Source organism: Pongo pygmaeus, chromosome Y, assembly GCF_028885625.2.
Source record: "Pongo pygmaeus isolate AG05252 chromosome Y, NHGRI_mPonPyg2-v2.0_pri, whole genome shotgun sequence".
NCBI classification, from domain to species: Eukaryota; Metazoa; Chordata; class Mammalia; order Primates; family Hominidae; genus Pongo; species Pongo pygmaeus.
Window position 1 is genome coordinate 46,510,807 of NC_072397.2, and position 23,321 is coordinate 46,534,127.

Here is a 23,321-nt window from a genome sequence, read left to right on the forward strand (position 1 = left end):
TCCATTCCATGTTCCATTCTACATTCCATTCCATTCAATTCCACATTCCATTGCACATTCTATTGTACATTCCATTCCAAGTTCCATTCCACATTCCATTCCACGTTCCATTCCACGTTCAATTCCACGTCGCATTCCATTCAAGTTCCATTCCACATTCCACTCTTTTGCATTCCACGTTCCATTCCACATTCCATTCCATTCCATTCAACGTTCCATTCCAATTTCCATTACATGTTCCAATCAATTCCATTTCACGTTCCATTGCACATTCCATTCCTTTCCATTCCACTTTCTATTCCACATTCCATTCCCTTCCATTAAACATTCCTTCCCACATTCCATGCCACATTCCATTCCATTCCATTCCACATTCCATTCAACATTCCATGCCACATTCCATTCCATTCCATTCCACTTTCCATTCCATTCTGTTCCATTCCATTCCATACTCAATTCCACATTCCATTCCATTCCTTTCCATATTCCATTATGCATTCCATTCCATTTCATTCCACATTCCTGTGCACATTCCATTCCACATTGCATTCCACATTCTCTTTCACATTCCATTCCATTCCTTTCCACATTCCATTCCATATCCCATTCCATTACGTTCCATATTCCATGCCACATTCCATTCCACATTGCATTCCATTCCATTCCACATTCCATAATACATTCCATTCCATTGCATTCCACGTTCCATTCCATTCCATTTCACTTTCCATTCCACATTCCATTCCACGTTCCGTTCCATTCCATTCCACATTCCATTCAACATTACATTGCAGACTCCATTCCACGTTCCATTCAACATTACATTGCAGACTCCATTCCACGTTCCTTTAAAAATTCCATTCCACGTTCCGTTTTATGAACCATTCCATATTCTATTCCATTCCATTCCACGATCCATTCCACATTACATTCCTTTCCATTTCACTTTCCGTCCCACATTCCATTCCACGTTCCATTACACATTCCATTCCATGGTCCAGTCCACGTTCCATTCCATTCCATTCCACTTACTTTTCCACATTGCATTCCATTCCGCATTCCATTCCACATTGCATTCCATGGAATTTCACATTCCATTAAAAATTCCACCTTCCATTCCAGATTCCATTCCTCATTCCATTCCACGTTCCATTGCACATTCCATTCGACATTCCATTCCACTTCCCATTTCACGTTCCATTGCACATTCCATTCCACATTCCATTACACATTCCATTCCATTCCATTCCACATTGCATTCCACTTTCCTTTCCATTCCTTTCCACATTCCATTCCATTCCATTCCACATTGCATTCAATTCAATTGTACATTGCATTCAATTACTTTCCTTTCCACATTCCATTCCAATTTCCATTCCATTCCATTCCACATTCTATTGCAGATTATATTCCATTCCATTCCACAATCCATTCCATTTAATTCCATCCCACATTCCATACCACATTACATTCCATTCCACTTTTCATTCCATTTAATTCCACATTCCATTCCATTCCACATTCCAGTCCATTCCGTTCCACATACCGTTGCGTTCCTTTCCACATTCCATTCCACGTTCCATTCCATTCCATTCGTCATTCCATTGCACATTACTTCCTTTCCATTCCACGTTCCATTCTATTCCACATTCCATTCCACATTCCATTCCATTCCCTTCCACATTTCATTCCATTCCATTCCATATTCCCTTTCATTCCGTTCCAATTTCAATTTCATTCCGTTCCACATTGCATTCAATTCATTTCCACATTCCATTCCATTCCATTCCGCATTCCGTTTCACTTTCCCTTCCATTCCGTACCACATTCCATTCCACATTTCATTCCATTCCATTCCACATTCTGTTCCATTCCATTGCACATTGCATTCCATTCCATTTCACATTTCATTCCATTCAATTCCACATTACATTCCATTACTTTCTATTCCATTCCCTTCCAGATTCCATTAAATTCCAGACAAAATTCCATTCCATTCCAGACAACATTCCATTCCATTCCATTCCACATTGCATTCCACTCCTTTCCATTACACATTCCAATCCACATGTATTTCCATTCCATTCCACATTCCATTCCACATTGCACTCCATTCCATTCCACATTCCATTCCATTCCGTTCTACATTGCATTCCACATTCCATTCCACATTCCATTCCCTCCCATTCCACATTCCATTCCATTCCATTCAACATTCCATTCCACGTTCCATTCCAGATTCCATTCCATTCCATTCCACTTTCCTTTAAACATTTCATTACACATTCCATTCCGTTCCATTCCACATGCCATTCCAATTACCATTCCTCATTCCATTCCACATTCCTTTCCATTCCATTCCATTCCACATTTCATTCCACATTCTATTCCACATTCCATTCCACATTCTATTCCATTCCATTCCACATTCCATTCCACATTCCATTCCATTCCATTCCCCATTCCAGTCCACATTCCATTCCATTACATTCCACATTGCATTTCACATTCCATTCCATTCCATGTCACTTTCCATTCCACGTTGCATTCAACGTTCCATTCCATTCCATTCCATGCTCCATTCCATGTTCCATTCCAGTTTGCATTCCACGTTCCATTCCACGATGCATTTCATTCCATTCCACGTTCCATTCCATTCCTTTCCCCACTCCATTCCACCTATCATTCCACGTTCAATTCCACGATCATTCCATTTCTTTCCATGTTCCATTCCACTTTCCACTACATATTGCATTCCACTTTCCATAAACTTTGCATTTCACATTCCATTATATTCCAGTCCTCTTTGCATTCCACATTGCATTCCATTCCTCTCCGCATTCCATTAAACATTCCATTACACTACCTTTAAAAATTCCAACAACTCCATTCCACTTTCCATTCTACATTCCATTCCATTCCACATATCATTGCACATTCCACTCCACATTCCATTCCGTTCGATTCCATATTCCATTCCACATTCCATTCTACATTCCATTCCATTCCACATATCATTGCACATTCCATTACACATTCCATTCCGTTCGATTCCACATTCCATTCCACATTCCATTCCATTACATTCCTGTTTCCATTCCACGTTCCATTCCTCAATCACTTCCACTTTCCATTCCACATTCCTTTCCATTCCACATTCCATTGCATATTCCTTTCCTTTGCATTCCACATTCCATTCCACTTTCCATTCTACTTTCCATTCCACATTTAATACCATTCCATTCCATTACATTCTGTGATCCATTCCATTCCATTCGACTTTCTATTCCACATTCCATTGCATTCCATTCCACATTCCGTTCCTTTCCATTTCACTTTCCATTCCTTTCCATTCCACATTAGATTCCACATTCCAATCCACTTACCATTCCACCTTCCATTCGATGTTCCATTCCATGTTTCATTCCACATTCCATTCCATGGTCCTTTCCACATTCCATTGCATTCCATTGCAGTCCACATTCCATTCGACATTCCATTCCACTCCATACCAAATTCCATTCCATTCCTTACCACATTCCATTCCATTCCATCCCACATTCCATTACACATTCCATTCCACCTTCCATTCTATTCCATATTACATTCTATTCCCTTCCACATTCCATTCCATTCCCTTCCATTCCACATTCCATTCCTTCCATTCCGCATTCCATTCCATTCCACATTCCATTTCATTCCATTAAATTCTACATTGAATTCAATTCCATTACACATTCAATACAATTCCATTGCACTTTCCATTCCAGTCTATTCGATTCCAAATTCCATACCATTCTATTCTATTCTACATTCCATTCCTTTCAATTCCACATTCCATACCATTCCATTCCATTCCACGTTCCATTCTTTTTCATTCTACCTTCCATTACATTCCATTCCACATTGAAATCCATTCCATTCCGTACCATCCCACATTCCATTCCCTTCCATACCACATTCCTTTCCATTCCATTCCACATTCCATTCCACATTACATTCCATTTCACATTCCGTTGCACTTTCCATTCCACATGGCATTCCATAAAATTGCACATTCTATTCCATTCCATTCCCTTCCATTCCACATTACATTACATTCCATTCCACATTCCATTGCATTCCATTGCGTTACACATTCCATTCCATTACATTAAATTCCACATTGCATTTCATTCCATTTCACATCCCATGCCAATCCATTCCAAATTCCATTCCATTGCATTCCATTCGGTATTCCGTACCATTCCATTCTAATCCACATTCCATTCTTTCCTTTCCACATTGCATACGATTCCATTCCATTACACATTGCATTTCTTTTCATTCTACGTACCATTCCATTCTATTCCACATTCTAATGCGTTCCATTCCATTCCATTCCCTTCCATTCCACATTCCTTTCCATTCCATTCCATATTCCATTCCACGTTTCATTCCACATTCCATTCCATTGCATTCCACATTGCATTCCATTATATTCCACATTCCAAACCTTTCCATTCTGTTCCATTCCATATTCTGTTACATTCCATTCCACATTCCATTGTCATTCCATTCCATTCCATTCCACATTCAATTCCACATTCCATTCCATTCCATTCCACATTCCATTCCATTCCATTTCCCATTCCATTCCATTCCTTTCAATGTTCCATTCCGCATTCCATTCCATTGCATTACACATTGCATTCCACGTTCCATTCCACATTCAATTCCACATTCCATTGCGTTCCATTCCACATTCCATTCCACATACCATTCCAGATTTCATTGCGTTCCATTCTACATTCCATTTCACGTTCCATTCCACATTCCATTACCTTCAATTCCACATTCCTTTCCACTTTCCTTTAGACATTCCTTTCCACATTCCTTTCGACATTCCATGCCATTCCATTCCACATTCCACTCTATTCCTTTCCACATTCCATTCCACATTCCATTCCACATTCCTTTCCACATTCCATTCCTTTCCATTCCATTCCACATTCCATTGCACATTCCATTCCATTCCATTCCACATTCCATTCCACATTGCATTCCATTCAGTTCCACATTCCTTTCCGCATTCCCATCCGTTCAATTCCATATTCCAATCCATTCAATTCCACATTCCATTCCACTTTCCATTCCATGTTCCATTCCATTTCATTCAATGCTCCATTCCATCGTCTATTCCCTTTCCATTCCACGTTCCATTGCATGATCCATTCCATCACATTCTGCGTTCCATTCCACGTTCCAGTCCACATTTCATTCCACGTTCCATTAAACATTCCTTTCCACCTTCCATTCCATTCCATTCCGCATTGCATTCCATTGCAGTTCACATTCCATTCCACTTTCCTTTGAATATCATTTAAATATTCCATTCCATTCCATTCCAAACTCCATTCCACCCTCCTTTGCTTTCCACATTCCATTCCACATTTCATTCCATGTCATTCCACATTCCATTCCACATTCTGTTCCATTCCATTCCACCTTCCATTCCACGGTCCATTCCACATTCCATTCCACATTCTATTCCACATTCCATTCCATTCCTTTCCAATCCATTACATATTCGATTCCACATTCCATTCCATTGCTTTCCACATTGCATTCCACATTCCATTCCACAATCCACTCCATTCCATTCCACGTAAAATTCCACATACCTGTCCACATTCCATTCCACGTTCCATTCCATTCCAGTCTACGTTCCATTCCACTTTCCTTTAAGTTCCATTGCACGGTCCATTCCACAATCCATTGTACATTGCACTGCAGGTTCCATTCCACATTCCATTCTCCGTTCCATTCAACTTTCCATTCCATTCCATTTCATTCTGAATTCCTCTCCATTCCGTTCCATATTTAATGCGACATTCCATTCCATTCCATTCCACATTCGATTCCAATCTATCCCTCATTCCGTTCCGTTCCACATTCCATTCCATTCCATTCCACATTCCATTCCTTTCCACACCACTTTACATTCCGCTTTCCATTCCACGTTCCATTCCACATTACATTCCACGTTCCATTCTACGTTCCATTCCACGTTCCATTCTACGTTCTGTTTCATTCCATTCCCCGATCCATGCCTTTCCATTCCACGTTCCATTCTACTTTCCATTAGACTTCCTATTCCATTCCATTCCACGTTCCATTCTACGTTCCATTAGTGGTTCCATTTCAGTATCCATTCTCCTTTCCATTCCATTCCTTTCCAGGTTACATTCCATATTCCTTTCCATTCCATTGCACATTCCATTCCATTTCCTTCAACATTCCATTCCATTCCATTCCACTTTCCATTCCACGTTCCATTCCGCATGCCATTCCACATTCTATTCCATGTTCCATTCCACTCCATTCCACTTTCCATTCCACGTTCCATTCCATTCCATTACAAATTCCATTCCATTCCACGTTGCATTCCACGTTCCATTCCACTTTCCATTCCATTCCATTCCACATTCCATACCTTATCATTCCATTTCTTTCCGTTTTCCACTCTATTCCATATACCATTCCATTCCATTTCAAATTCCATTCCTTTCCAAGCCACGTTACATTCCACATACAATTCCGTTTTCCATTCCACATTCCATTAAAGTTTCCATTCCACATTCCATTCTATTCCATTCCTCATTCATTCCACATTGCATTCCATTCCATTCCACTTTGCTTTCCACATACCATTCCATATTGCATTCCACATTACATTCCGTTCCATTCCACATCCCATTCCGCATTCCATTCCACAGTCCTTTCCATTCCATTCCACATTCCATTCCACTTTCCATTCAACATTCCATTCCACATTCCAATCCATTCCATTTCACATTCCATTCCACATTCCATTCCACGTTTCCTTACATTTTGCATTACATATTCCCTTTCACTTTTCACTCTATTCCATTCCAAAGTCCATTCCACATTCCATTCCATTCCATTCCACATCCCATACCAAATTCCATTCCACTTTCCATTCCATTCCTTTCCACATTCCATACCACATTCTATTCTATTCCATTCCACATTCCATTACATTACGTTCCACATCCCATTCCACGTTCCATTCCATTCCATTAAACGTTGAATTCTACTTTCCATTAGACATTCCATTCCATTCCATTCCATGTTCCATTCTACGTTATATTAGAACTTCCATTCCACTTTCCGTGCAACGTTCCATTCCATTGCATTCCACGTTACATTGTATATGCCATTCCATGCCCTTCCATATTCCATTCCATTCCATTCAACATTCCATACCATTGCATTCCACTTTCCAATCCACGTTCCATTCCACGTTCCATTCCATGTTCCATTCCACGTTCCATTCCACCTTCCATTCCATTCCATTCCACATTCCATTCCATACCATTCCACATTCCATTCCATTCCATTCCATTCCACATTTGTTTCCATTCCATTCCACATTCAATTCCATTCCATTCCACATTCCATTTCACATTCCATTCCACCTTCCATTCCTTTCCATTCCATTACATTCCACATTCGATTCCATACCATTCTGCATTCCATTCCATTCCCTTCCATTCCATTCCACATTCGTTTCCATTCTATTCCACATTCCATTCCATTCCATTCCACATTCCTTTTCACATTTCATTCCACCTTCCATTCCGTTCCATTCCATTCCATTCCACATTCAATTCCAATCCATTCCACATTGCATTCCACTCCATTTCGCAGTCCTTTCCATTCTGTTTCATTCCATTCCTCGTTCCATAGCATTTCATTCCATTTTACATTCCATTCCACATTCCATTCGACATTCCATTGCGTTCCATTACACATTCCATTCAATTCCATTCCTTGCCATTCCATTCTCTTACTCATTGCGTTCCACATTCCATTCCCTTCCATTCCGCATTCCATTCCATTCCTTTTCACTTTCTATTCCACGTTACATTCCACGTTACTTTCCAGGTTCCATTCCATTCCAAATTCAATTCCATTCATTTCCATTCCATTCCAGTCAATTACACATTCCGTTTCACATTCCATTCTCTTCCATTCCACATTCCATTCCATTCCTTTCCACTTTCTATTCCACGTTCCATTCCACGTTCCATTCCAGGTTCCATTCCATTCCATTCCATTCCATTCCAGGTTACATTCCATTCTGGATTCCTTTCCATTCCAGTTGAAATTGTATTGAACTTTCCATTCCATTCCATTCCAAATTCCATGCGATTGCATTCCACATTCCATTCTATTCCATTCCACATTCCATTCCTTTCCATTCCACATTACATACCACTTTCCATTCCACGTTCCATTCTATATTCCATTCCATTCCATTCCACGTTCCATTACCTTCCATTCCATTTCCATTACCTTCCATTCCACATGTATTCCATTCCATTACACATTCGATTCCACATTCAATTACTTTCCCTTCCACATTATTTTCCATTCCATTCCACATTGCATTCCATTCCATTCCACATTCCATTCCACATTCCATTAACTTCTATTCTCATTGTTTTCCATTGCATCTCACATTCCATTCGACGTTGTATTCCACGTTCCATTTTGCGTTGCATTAAATTCCATTCCATTCTATTGCGGATTCCATTCCATTCCATTCCATTCCACATTGCATTCCACATTGCATTCCATTCCATTCCACATTCCATTCCACATTCCATTCAATTCCATTCCACATTCCACTCCATTCCATTCCACATTCCATTCCTTTCCAATCCACGTTCCATTCCACATTCAATTCAACCTTCCATTCCAATTTCCATTCCATTCCACTCCAAATTCCATTCCATTCCATTCCACTTTCCATTCCACACTCCATTCCACATTCTATTCCATTACATTAAACTTTCCATTCCATTCCATTCCTCGTTCCATTCCACGTTCCTTTCCACATTCCATTCCACATTCCATTGCACATTCCATTCCTTACCTTTCCACATTCCATTCCACATTCCATTCCACATCCTCGTCCACATTCCATTCCATTCCACATTCCATTCCACATTCCATTCAATTCCATTCCACATTCCATTCCACATTGCATTGCATTCCAAACCACATTTCAATTCAGATTCCACCCCATTCCATTCCACTTTCCATTCAATTGCAATCCACATTCCATTCCATTCCCTTCCGAGTTCCATTCCATTGCACATTGCATTCCATTCTATTCCACATTCCATTCCATTCCCTACCACATTCTTTCCAATTTTATTCCCCATTCCATTCCACATTCCTTTCCACCTTGCACTGCATTGCATTCCATTCAACATTCCATTTGATTCCGTTCAACATTCCATTCCACATGGCATTCCACGTTCCTTTCCACATTCCTTTCCTCTTTATATTCCACGTTCCATTCCACTTTCCATTCCACGTTCAATTCCATTAAATTCCAAGTTCCGTTCCACCTGCTATACCGCTGCATTCCACTTTCCTTTCCACATTCCATTCCATGTTACATTGTGTTCCACTCCACATTCCACTCCGCATTCCATTCCACCTTCCATTCCATTCCTTTCCACGTTCCTTTCCACATTGCATTCAACTTTCCTTTTCACATTCCATTCCATTCCACTTTCCATTTCACATTCCATTCCATTACATTCCGCGTTGCATTCCACATTCCATCCCATTCCTTTCCAAATTGATTTGCACATTCCATTCCATTCATTTCCATTACATTCCTCATTCCTTTCCACATTCCATTCCATGTTCCATTCCACATTCCATTACACGTTCCACTGCATTCAATTCCACGTTGCATTCAACATTGCATTCCATTCAATTTCACGATTCATTCCATACTACATTCCAGATTCCATTCCACATATCATTCCACGTTCCATTCGAGGATCCATTCCATGTTCCATTTCATGTTGCATTCCATTACATTTTGCGATCCATTCCACATTCCATTAAACGCTCCATTGCACATTCCATTCCATATTCCATTCCACATTCCATTCCATTGCATTCCATATTCCATTCCACATTCCATTCCACATTCCATTCCGTTCCATTTCTCATTCCATTCGACATTCCATTCCACATTCCATTCCATTCCACATTTCATTCCACATTCCATTCCATTCCATTCCACATTCCATTCCATTCCATTCTGCATTCCATTCGACATTCTATTCCACATTCCATTCTATTCCATTCTATTCCACATTCCGTTACATTCCATTCCTCATTGTATTACATTCCATTCCACATTCCATTCCAAATTTCATTCCACATTCCACTGCATGTTCCATTCAACTCCATTCCATTCCACTTTCTGTACCATTCCATTCCACATTCCGTTCCTTTCCGTTCCATATTCCTTTGTACATGACATTCCATTCCATTTCATTCCACATTCCATTTCACAATCCATTCCATTGCATTCCACTTTGCATTCCACTTTCCATTCCACATTCCATTCCATGTTCCATTCCACATTCCATTCCTTGCTACTTTCCAAGTTCCATTCCGTTCCATTCCATTGCATTCCACCCTTCATTTCATTCCATTCCAACTTCCATTCCACCTTCCATTTCACATTCCATTCCACTTTCCATTCCTTTCCAGTCCCCATTCCAATCCATTCCTTTCCACATCCCGTTCCATTCAATTCTGCATTCCATTGCATTCCATTCCTTTCCATTCCACATTCCATTAAGTTCCATTCCACATTCCAATCCATCCCATTACACATTCCATTCCATTCCATATTCTATAACATTTCATTCAATTCCACATTCTATTCCATTCCACATTCCATTCCAATCCATTCCATTCCATTCCACATTCCATTCTCTTCCATTTCACATTCCTTTCCGTTCCATTCCGCATTCCATTCCAAGTTCCATTACACGTTCCATTCCACGTTACATCCCATGTTCCATTCCATTCCATTCCACATTCCATACCATTCCGTTCCATTCCATTCCAATCCTTTCCAATCCATTCCACATTTCATTCCACATTCCATTCCCTTCCATTCCACATTCCATTCCACGTTTCACTGCACGTTCAATTCCACATTCGTTTCCATTCAATTCCACATTTCATACCATTCCATTCCATTTCATTCCGTATTCCATTCCTTTCCATTCCACATTCTGTTCCACATACCATTCCATTCCATTGCACTTTCCATTCCATTCAATTCCAAATTTCGTTCCTTTCAAATCTTCATTACATTCCACATATCTTTCCGTGTTCAATTCCACATTCCATTAAACGTTCCATTCCATGTTCCATTCCATTCCATTCCACCTTCCATTCCACATTGCATTCCACTTTCCATTCCACATTCCATTCAATTCCGTTGCACATTCCAATCCATTCCATTTCACATTCTATTCCACATTCCATTCCACATTCCATTCCATTCCATTCCTGATTCCATTCCACATTACAATCCATTTCATTCCACGTTCCATTACACGTTCCATTCCACAATCCATTCCCCATCCCATTCCACGTTCCATTTCATTCTATTCCACGTTCCTTTCCAGTTTCCATTCCATTCCATTCCCCGTTCCATTCCGAATTCCATTCCACTTTGCATTCCACTTTCCGTTCTTTTCCACTCCCTGTTTCATTCCACATTCTATTCCATTTCATTCCACTTTCCATTCCACATTCCATTCCACATTCCTTTCAATTCCATTCCACATTCCATACCATTCTATTCCATTCCGTTTCACAATCTATTCCATTCCTTTCCACATTCCATTCCACACTGCATTCCATTCCATTCCAAATTCCATATCATTCCATGCCATTTCATTCCAGAATCCATTCCATTCCATTCCACATTCCATTCCACGATACATTCCACATTCCATTCCTCATTCTATTCCACGTTCTATTCCATGATAAATTCCACGATACATTCCACGTTCCATTCCTCATTCCTTTGCACATTCTATTCTACGATACATTCCACATTCCATTCCATTCAATTCCAAGTTCCATTCCACACGCCCTTCCATTCCACTTTCCTTTCCACATTCCATTCCAGGTTAAATTCTGTTCCACTCCACATTCCATTCCACATTCCATACCACATTCCATTCCAATCCATTTCACTTTCCATTTCACGTTCCCTTCTACATTCCATTCCACATCCCATTCCATTCCATTCCACACTCCATTCCACGTTCCATTTCACTCCATTCCACGTCGCATTCCACATTCCGTTCCATTCCTTTCCAAATTACATTGCACGTTCCTTTCTCTTCCATTCTACACTCCATTCCATTCCACGTTCCATTCCACTTTCTATTCCACATTCCATTCCACATTCCATTCCATGTTCCACTCCATTCCATTCCAGGTTACATTCAATATTCCATTCCATTCAATTTCACGTTCCATTCCATACTACATTCCGCATTCCATTCCACATACCATTCCACGTTCCATTCCACGATCCATTCCACGTTTCATTCCACTTTTAATTCCATTCCATTTAGCTTTGCATTCCACATTCCATTCCACTTTCCTTTTCACAATCCATTCCATTCCACATTTCATTCCATTCCATTCCAGATTCCATTCCTCATTACAATACATTCCATTCCACGTTCCATTCCACAATCCACCCCACATTTCATTCCACGTTCCATTCCATTCCATTCCACGTTCCATTCCACTTTCCATTCCATTCCATTCCCTTTTCCATTCCATGTTCCATTTCACTTTCCATTCCACGTTCCATTCCATTCCACTGTCCGTTCCATTCCACATTCTATTCCATTTCATTCCACTTTCCATTCCTCATTCCATTCCACATTCCATTCAATTCCATTCCACATTCCATACCATTGTTTTCCATTCCATTCCACAATCCATTCAATTCCTTTCGAGATTACATTCCACGCTGCATTCCATTCCTTTCCACATTCCATATCATTCCATTCCATTCCATTACAGAATCCATTCCATTCCATTCCACAATCCTTTCCATGATGCATTCCACATTCTATTCCTCGTTCCATTTCACGATTTATTCCAATATACATTCCAAGCTCCATTCCATTCATTTTCAAGTTCCATTCCACATGCCATTCCATTCCACGTTCTTTCCACATTCCATTACACTTTCCATTCCACGTTACATTATTTTCCACTCCACATTCCATTCTATTCCATTTTACTTTCCATTCCACGTTCCATTCCACGTTGCATTCCGTGTTCCATTCCACTTTCCATTGCACGTTTCATAACATTCCATTCCACTTTCCATTGTACGTTCCATTCCATTGCATTCCACCTTCCATTCCATCCCATTCCACATTCCTTTTCACATTCCATTAAACATTCCATTCCCTATTCCATTCTATTCCATTCCACATTCCATTCCTCATTCCAAATCATTCCATTCCACATTCCATTCCATTCCAGTCCACATTCCATTCCACATTCCATTCCACACTCCATTCCATTCCATTACACATTCCATTCGAAAATCCTTTCCAAATTCCTTTCCATTAAATTCCACAATCCATTCCATCCTTTTTCACGTTTCATTCCACGTTCCATTCCACATTTCATTCCGCATTCCATTCTGTTATCTTCCACATTCCAATCCGCATTCCATTCTCTTCTGTTCCACATTCCATTCCACATCCCATTCCACATTCCATACATTCCATTCCTCATTCCATTCCACCGTCCTTTGCCTTCTTTCCCCATTCTACTCCATATTCCATTCCATTCCATTCAACATTCCTTCCACATTGCATTCCACGTTCCATTCTATGTTCCATTCCACGTTCCGTTCTATGTTCCATTCCACATTCCATTACATATTTCATTCCATTCCTTTCCACATTCCTTACCATTCCATTACATTCTATTCCACATTCCATTCCATTCCATTCCACTTTCCATTCAAAATTCCAATCCATTGTATTCCACAAAACATTCCATACCGTTCCACATTCCACTCCATTCTATTCCACATTCCATTCCTTTCCATTCCACATTTGATTCCACTTTCCATTCCACATTCCATTCCACATTCCATCCCACATTCCATTCCATTCAATTACGTGTTTCATTCCAAGTTCCATTTCGATGCATTCCACATTCCATTCCATATTCCATTCTACACTACATTCCATGTTACATTCCACGTTGCACTGCATATTCCATTACACATTCCATTCCACGTTCCATTCCATTCGATTCCACAATCCATTCCACAATCCGTTGCACATTACGTTCCACATTCCATTCCATTCCATTCCAGATTCCATTCCACATGTCTTTGCTCATTCCATTCCATTCCATTCCACATTTCATTCCACATTCCATTGCATTCCATTTTACATACCATCCCATTCCATTCCACATTCCATTGCACATTCCTTTCAATTACATTCCACATTCCATTCCACGTTCCATTAAACGTTCCATTAAATTCCATTGCATTACATTCCACTTTCCATTTCATTCCATTCCACATTTCTTTCCAAGTTCCTTTTCACATTCCATTGCACATTCCATTTCATGTTCCATTCCATTCCATTCCACATTCCATTCTTCATTCCATTCCACATTCCATTCCACATTCCATTTCACATTCCATTCTACATTCCATTTCGCATTTCATTCCATTTCTCCTTCCATTCCATTCCAATCCATATTCCATTAAATTCCATTGCGTGTTGAATTCCATTCCACATTCCATTCCATTACATTCCACATCCCATTGCATGTTCCATTCCATTCCACTTTCTATTCCATATTCCATTTCACATTCCATTCCACATTCCATTCCACATTCCATTCCACATTCCATTCTACATTCCATTTCGCATTCCATTCCATTCCATTCCATTTCTCCTTCCATTCCATTCCAATCCATATTCCATTAAATTCCATTGCGTGTTGCATTCCATTCCACATTCCATTCCATTACATTCCACATCCCATTGCATGTTCCATTCCATTCCATTCCACTTTCTATTCCATATTCCATTTCACATTCCATTTCACATTCCATTCCACATTCCATAACATTCCATTCCACATTCCATTCCGTTCTATTCCACATTCCATACCATTCCATTCCATTCCACTCCGCATTCCATTCCATTCCATCCCTCATTCTGTTCCACGTTTAAGTCCATTCCATTCCACATTCCATTCCACATTCCATTCCATTCCTTTCCACATTCCATTCCATTCCATTCCACATTCCATTCCACGCTGCATTCCACATTCTATTCCACGTTCCATTCCACGCTGCATTCCAAGTTTCATTATGCATTACTTTCCATTCCATTCCACGTTCCATTGCACAATCCATTCCATTCCATTCCACTTCCTATTCCACATTTCATTCCACTTTCCATTCAACATTTCATTGCTTTTCAAACCACATTCCATTCCATTGCAGATTTCATTCCACATTTCATTATATTCCATTCCACATTCCATTATATTCCATTCCACATGCCATTCCATTACGTTCCACATTCCATTCCCCGTTGCCTGGCACTACTTTCCACATTCCATTCCGCATTCCATTCCACATTCCATTCCAATACATTCAACGTTGCATTTCATGTTCCATTCCAGATTCCATTTCACTTTCCATTCCATGATCCATTCCCTTCCATTCGTTTCCATTCCACCTTCCATTCCACATTCCATTGCCCATTCCATTGCACGTTCCATTCCATGTTCCATTCCGCATTCCATTCCATCCTATTCCACGTTCCATTCCATTGCATTCCACGTTCCATTCCGCATTCCCTTCCACATTCCATTCCGCAATCCATTCCGTTCCATTCCATTCCACTCCACATTCCGTTCCACATTGCATTCCACTGTTCATTCCGTTCCATTCCACATTCCATTATATTACATTCACCTCCATTCCACATTCCATTACATTGCATTCCGCATTGAATTTCATTCCTTTCCATTCCACATTCCATTCCATTCCACTGCATTGCATTCCACATTCCATTCCACTCAATTCTACACTTCTTTCCATTGCATTGCATTCCATATTCCACTCCATACCATTCCACATTCCATGCCATTCCATTCCATTATATTTCACATTCCATTCCATTCCATTCCACATTCCATTCCACATTCCATTGTTTCCACATTCCATTCCACATTCCATTCCATTACATTCCATTCCACATTCCATTGCACATAGCATTCCATTCCATTAAACATTCCATTCCATTCCATCCCATTCCACATTCCATTCCACATTCCATTCCATTCCATTCCACATTCTATTGCACATCATATTCCATTCCATTCCACAATCCATTCCATTTAATTCCATCCCACATTCCATACCACATTACATTCCATTCCACTTTTCATTCCATTTAATTCCACATTCCATTCCATTCCACATTCCATTCCATTCCGTTCCACATACCGTTGCGTCCCTTTCCACATTCCATTCCACGTTCCATTCCATTCCAATCGTCATTCCATTGCACATTACCTCCTTTCCATTCCACGTTCCATTCTATTCCACATTCCATTCCACATTCCATTCCATTCCATTCCACATTTCATTCCATTCCATTCCATATTCCCTTTCATTCCGTTCCACTTTCAATTTCATTCCGTTCCACATTCCATTCAATTCATTTCCACATTCCATTCCATTCCATTCCGCATTCCGTTTCACTTTCCCTTCCATTCCGTACCACATTCCATTCCACATTTCATTCCGTTCCATTCCACATTCTGTTCCATTCCATTGCACATTGCATTCCATTCCATTTCACATTTCATTCCATTCAATTCCACATTACATTCCATTCTTTTCTATTCCATTCCCTTCCACATTCCATTCAATTCCATGACAACCTTCCATTCCATTCCATTCCACATTGCATTCCATTCCATTCTATTATATATTCCACTCCATTCCATTCCACATTCCATTCCATTCCTTTCCACATTCCATTCCACATTCCATTCCACTTTCCATTCCATTCCATTCCATATTCCATTCCACTGCATTGCATTCCACATTCCATTCCACTCAATTCTACACTTTTTTCCATTGCATTGCATTCCATATTCCACTCCATACCATTCCACATTCCATGCCTTTCCATTCCATTATAATTCACATTCCATTCCTTTCCACATTCCATTCCACATTGCATTCCACATTCCATTGTTTCCACATTCCATTCCACATTCCATTCCATTCCATTCTATTCCACATTCCATTCCATTCCATTCCACATTCCATTCCATTCCATTCCACATTCCATTCCACATTCCATTCCACTTTCCATTCCATTCCATTCCATATTCCATTCCATTCCATTCCATATTCCATTCCATTCCATTGCATTCCACAATCCATTCCTCTCAATTCAACATTTCTTTCCATTGCATTACTTTCCACATTCTACTTCATTCCATTCCGCATTCCATGCCATTCCATTCCATTATATTTCACATTACATTACATTCCATTCCACATTCCAGTCCATTCCATTCCGCATTCCTCTCCACAAGCCATTCCAGATTCCATTCCACATTCTATTCCACATTCCATTCCATTTCAATCCACGTTGAATTCCTTTCCAGACGACATTCCGTTCTACCTTCCATTCCATTCCATTCTACACTCCTTTCCATTCTATTCCTAATTTCTTTCCATTCCATTGCATTCCACATTCCATTCCATTCCATTCCCATTCCATTCCATTCCATTCCCATTCCATTCCATTCCATTCCCATTCCATTCCATTCCATTCCCATTCCATTCAATTCCATTGCATTCTTTTCCATATCCCATTCCATTCCATTCCACTTTCCATTCCATTCCATTACACTATCCATTCCACATTCCATTCCATATTCTTTTCTGCGTTCCATTCCATTTCACTCCAGAATACATTCCATTCCTTTCCACGTCATTCCATTACATTCCACTTTCCATTACACACTCCATTTCATTCCATTCCACATTCCATTCCAATGCATTCCACATTCCATTCCATTCCATTCCACATTCCATCCCTTTCCTTTAAACTTTGCCTTCCACATTCCATTCCATTTCATTCCACATTCCTTTCCACATTCCATTCTGCATTCCATTCCACATAGCATTCCTTTCCATTCCACATTCCATTCCATTCCACATTGCATTCCGCATTCCATTGCATTCCTGTCAGCAATCCATTGAACATTACATTTCACATTCTATTCCACATTCGATTCCATTCCATTCCACATTCCATTCCACATTCCTTTGCATTCCAGTCCACATTCCATTCCAAATTCCATTCCATTCCATTCCACATTCCATTACGTTCTAAACCATATTCCATTCGACATTCCATTACAGTTTCCATTCCACATTCCATTCCTCATTCCATTCCATTACATTCCAACTTGCATTCCACATTCCATTTCAAGTTGCCATCCATTACATTCCACGTCCCATTCCACATTCCATTCCTCATTGCATTCCACTTTCAATACCATTCTATTCCGCGTTGCTTTCCATTCCATTCTATATTCCATTCCACTTTCCATTCCACATTTCGTTTCACATTTCACTCCAGGTTGCATTCCATTCCATTCCACTTTCCATTTCACGTTCCATTCCATTCCATTCCATTCCACATTCCATTCCATTCCATTCCACATTCCATTCCATTCCATTCCACATTCCATTCCACTCAATTCCACATTTCATTCCACTGCATTCCATTCCACATTCCCCACCATTCCATTCCACATTCCATGCCATTCCATTCCATTCTTTTCCACTTTTCATTACATTCCTTTCCACATTCCAATCCATTCCATTCCACATTCCATTCCACATTCTATTCCACATTCCATTCCATTACATTCCACGTTCTATTCCTTTTGAATCAACATTCCATTCCACGTTCCATTCCCCGTTCCGTTCCATTCCGTTCCACCTTCCATTCCACATTCCACTCCACGTTCTATTCCACTTTCCATTCCATTCAATTTGAGGTTCCATTCCATCTTCCATTGCATTCCATTCCACTTTCCTTTCCACATACCATTGCACATTTCATTCTACGTTCCATTCTACATCCCATTCCGCGTTCCATTACATGTTCCATTCCACGTGCCATTCCACTTTCAATTACATTCCATTCCACGTTCCATACCACATTAAATTCCATTCCATTCCACATAGAATTCAACATTCCATTCCACATTCCATTAAACATGCCATTCCATTGCACTCCACATTCCATTCTATTGCATTCCACTCCATTCCACATTCCATTACATGAAATTCCACATTGCATTCTACATTCCATTGCGCTTTCCATTCCACGTTCCATTCCACATTGCATTACACGTTCCATTCCAAGTTCCATTCCATTCCACGTTCCATTCCACTTTCTATTCAATATTCCATTCCACATTCCATTCCTTTACTTCCTACATTCCATTCCATTCAACATTCCGTTCCACATTCCATTCCACTCTACATTCACTTCCATTCCATTCCACATTCCATTCCACTCTACATTCAATTCCATTCCATTCCACATTGCATTCCACATTCCATTACAATCAATTCCATTTCTGTCCACATTCCATTCCGCATTCCATTCCACATTGCATTCCATTCCATTCAATTCCATATTCCATTCCATGACATTCAAAATTCCATTCCATTGCATTCCACATTCCATTCCACATGCCATTCCACATTCCATTCCACATTCCATTCCATGATCCATTCCATTCTTTTCCACATTCTATTCCATTCCGTTCCACTTTCCATTCCATTCAATTCCATATTTCTTTCCATTCCATTGCATTCCACATTCTATTCCATTCCATTCCGTATTCCATTACTTTCCATTCCACTCCATTCCATCTTGCATTCCATTCCATTCCTCATTGAATTACATTCCCTTCCACCTTCCATTCCACATTCCGATCCACATTCTATTCCACTTTCCGTTCAATTTCATTCCGCATTCCTTTGCATTCCATTCGACATTCCATTCCATGTTACATTCCATTAAATCCCACATTCCATTCCACTCTATTCCAGATTCCATTCATTTCAATTCCTTGTTTCATTCCATGGCATTGCGTTCCATATTCCATTCCATTCCATTCGTCATATCATTCCATTCCATGGAATTAAACATTCCATTCCGATTCCATTGCATTCCATTCTGTTCTATTGAACATTCCATTCCACTCCATTCTGTTCTTTTCTACGTTCCATTCCATTCCATTACACATTCCTTTCGACATTCCACTGTACATTTCATTCCAATCCATTTTGTTACACATTCCATTCCATTCCATTCCACATTACATTCCATGACATTCCACATTCCATTTCTCTTTCCATTCCGCATTCCATTCCATTCCATTATATTCAATTATACATTCCATTCCATTCCATTCCACATTCCTTTCGATTCCATTCCATTCCTTTAAACATTCGATACCATTCCGTTACAACCCATATTCCATTCCCTTCCATTATACATTCCATTCCATTCCATTCCACATTCCATTCCACTCAATTCCACATTCCATTCCATTCCATTTCATTCCACATTTCATTCCACTCCATTCCACATTCCATTCCATTCCATTCCATTCCACATTCCACTCCGCATTACATTCCACATTCTAATCCGCGTTGCATTCTATTCCATTCCACATTCCATTCCATTCCACATTCCATTCCATTCCATTACACATTCCCTTCCATTCCATTCCTCATTCCAATCCATTCCATTCCACATTGAATTCCATTCCATTCCATTCCACATTGCATTCCACGTTCCATTCCATTCCATTCCACATTCCATTTCATTCCATTCCACACTCCGTTCCAAATTCCTTTTTAATTTCCATTCAATTCCATTACATTCCACATTCCATTCCATTCCAAACCACATTCCAATCCATTCCATTCCAAATTATATTCCATTCCATTCCATTACATATTCCATTCCATATTCCATTGTACATTCCATTCTATTCCATTTTATTACACATTCCATTCCATTCCATTCCATTCCGCATTCCATTCCATTACATTCCACTTTCCATTCCACATTCCAATCCATATTCCATTCCCCATTCCATTACCTTCAATTCCATGTTCAATTCCAATCCATTAAATTCTGAATTCCATTCCATTCCATTCCATTCAATTCCACATTCCATTCCATTCGATTCAATTCCACATTCCATTCCATTCCATTCCATTCCACATTCCATTTCACTTTCCATTCCACATTCTATTCCATGTTCCATTCCGTTCTATTCCACATTGCATTCCATTCCATTCCACATTCCATTCCATTCCATTTCATTCTACATTCCGTTCGATTCCATTCCATTCCATTCCACGTTCCATACCATTCCAATCCAATCCACTTTCCATTCCTTTCCATTCTACATTCAATTCCATTCTTTTCCACATTGCATTGCCTTCAATTCCACATCCCATTCCATTCCATTCCATTCCACATTTCGTTACATTCCCTTCCGCTTTCCATTCCATTCAATTCCTTTCTATTCCGCATTCCATTCCATTCAATTCCGCATTCCATTCCATTCCATTACACATTCCATTCCATTCCATTCTACATTCCAATCCATTCCAATCCACGTTGCATTCCATTCCATTTCACATTGCATTTCATGTTCCATTCCATTCCATTCCATTCTATTCCAATGAACATTCCATTCCACATTCCATTACATTCAATTCGACATTCCATTCTATTACATTCCACATTAAATTCCACAATCCATTCCACAATCCATTGCATTCCACTCCACGTTCCATTCCACATTGCATTCCACATTCCTTTCCGTTCTATTCCACATTCCATTCCACATTCCATTCCACTTTCCATTTGTTTCCATTCCACTTTTCATTCCATTCCATTCCACATTCGATTCCACTTTCCATTCTTTCCATTCCACTTTCCATTCCATTCCATTATATATTCCATTCCATTCCGTTAAACATTCAATTCCATTCCAGGCCATATTCCATTCCACTCCATTCTACATTCAATTCCATTCCATTCCACATTCCATTCCATTCCATTACATAGTCCATTCCATTGCATTCCACATTCCATTCAATTCCATTCCATTCCATTCCACCTTCCATTCCACATACCATTCCATTCCATTCCAAAATCCATTCCATATTCAATTGCATTCCATTCCACGTTCCGTTGCATTCCATTTCATTCCACATTCCATTCCATATTTCATTCCATCCGATTCCACATTCAACTCCATTCCATTAAACATTCCATTGCATAACATTGCATTGCACACTCCATTACATTACATTCCACATTCAATTCCTTTCCTTTCCATTCCATATTGCCTTCTATTCCATCCACATTCCATTCCATTCCTTTCCACATTCCATTCCATTCCATTCCATTACACATTGCATTCCCTTTCATCCACATTCGATTTCATTACATTCCACATTCCATTCTAATCCATTCCACATTTCATTTCATTCCATTCCACTTTCCATTACAATCCATTCTACATTCTGTTCCATTCCATTCCACATTCCATTCAATTCCACATTCCATTCCATTCCACATTCCATTCCATTCCACATTCCACTTCATTACTTTCCATTGAATTAAAATTCCATTCCACATTCCATTCTACATTCCATTCCATTCCATTCCATTCCACATTCCATTCCATTCAATCCCAAATTCCATTCCTCATTACATTCCACATTCCATTCCCCATTCCATTCCATTGCATTCCACATTCCGCTCCACAATCCAATCCACATTCCATTCCATTGAATTCCACTTTCCACTCCCCATTGCATTCCACTTTCCAATCCACATTCCATTCCATTGCATTCCACGTTCCACTCAACAATCCATTAAACATTCCATACCATTCCATTCCACATTACAGTCCATTCCGTTCAACATTCCATTCCACTTCCCATTCCATTCAATTCCACATTCCATTCCATTTCATTTCACATTCCATTCCACATACCATTCCGCGTTCCTTTCTACTTTCCATTGCACATTGCATTCCATTCCCTTCCACACTCCATTCCACATTTCATTATATTCCATTCCACTTCCCATTCCACATTCCATTCTACAATCCATTCCACATTCCTTTCCACATTCCATTCCATTCCATTCCCGTCCACATTCCATTCCTCATTGCATTTTATTTCATTCCACATTCCATTCCATTCCACTCCACATTCGATTCCACATTTCCTTCCATTGCATTACACATTCCAT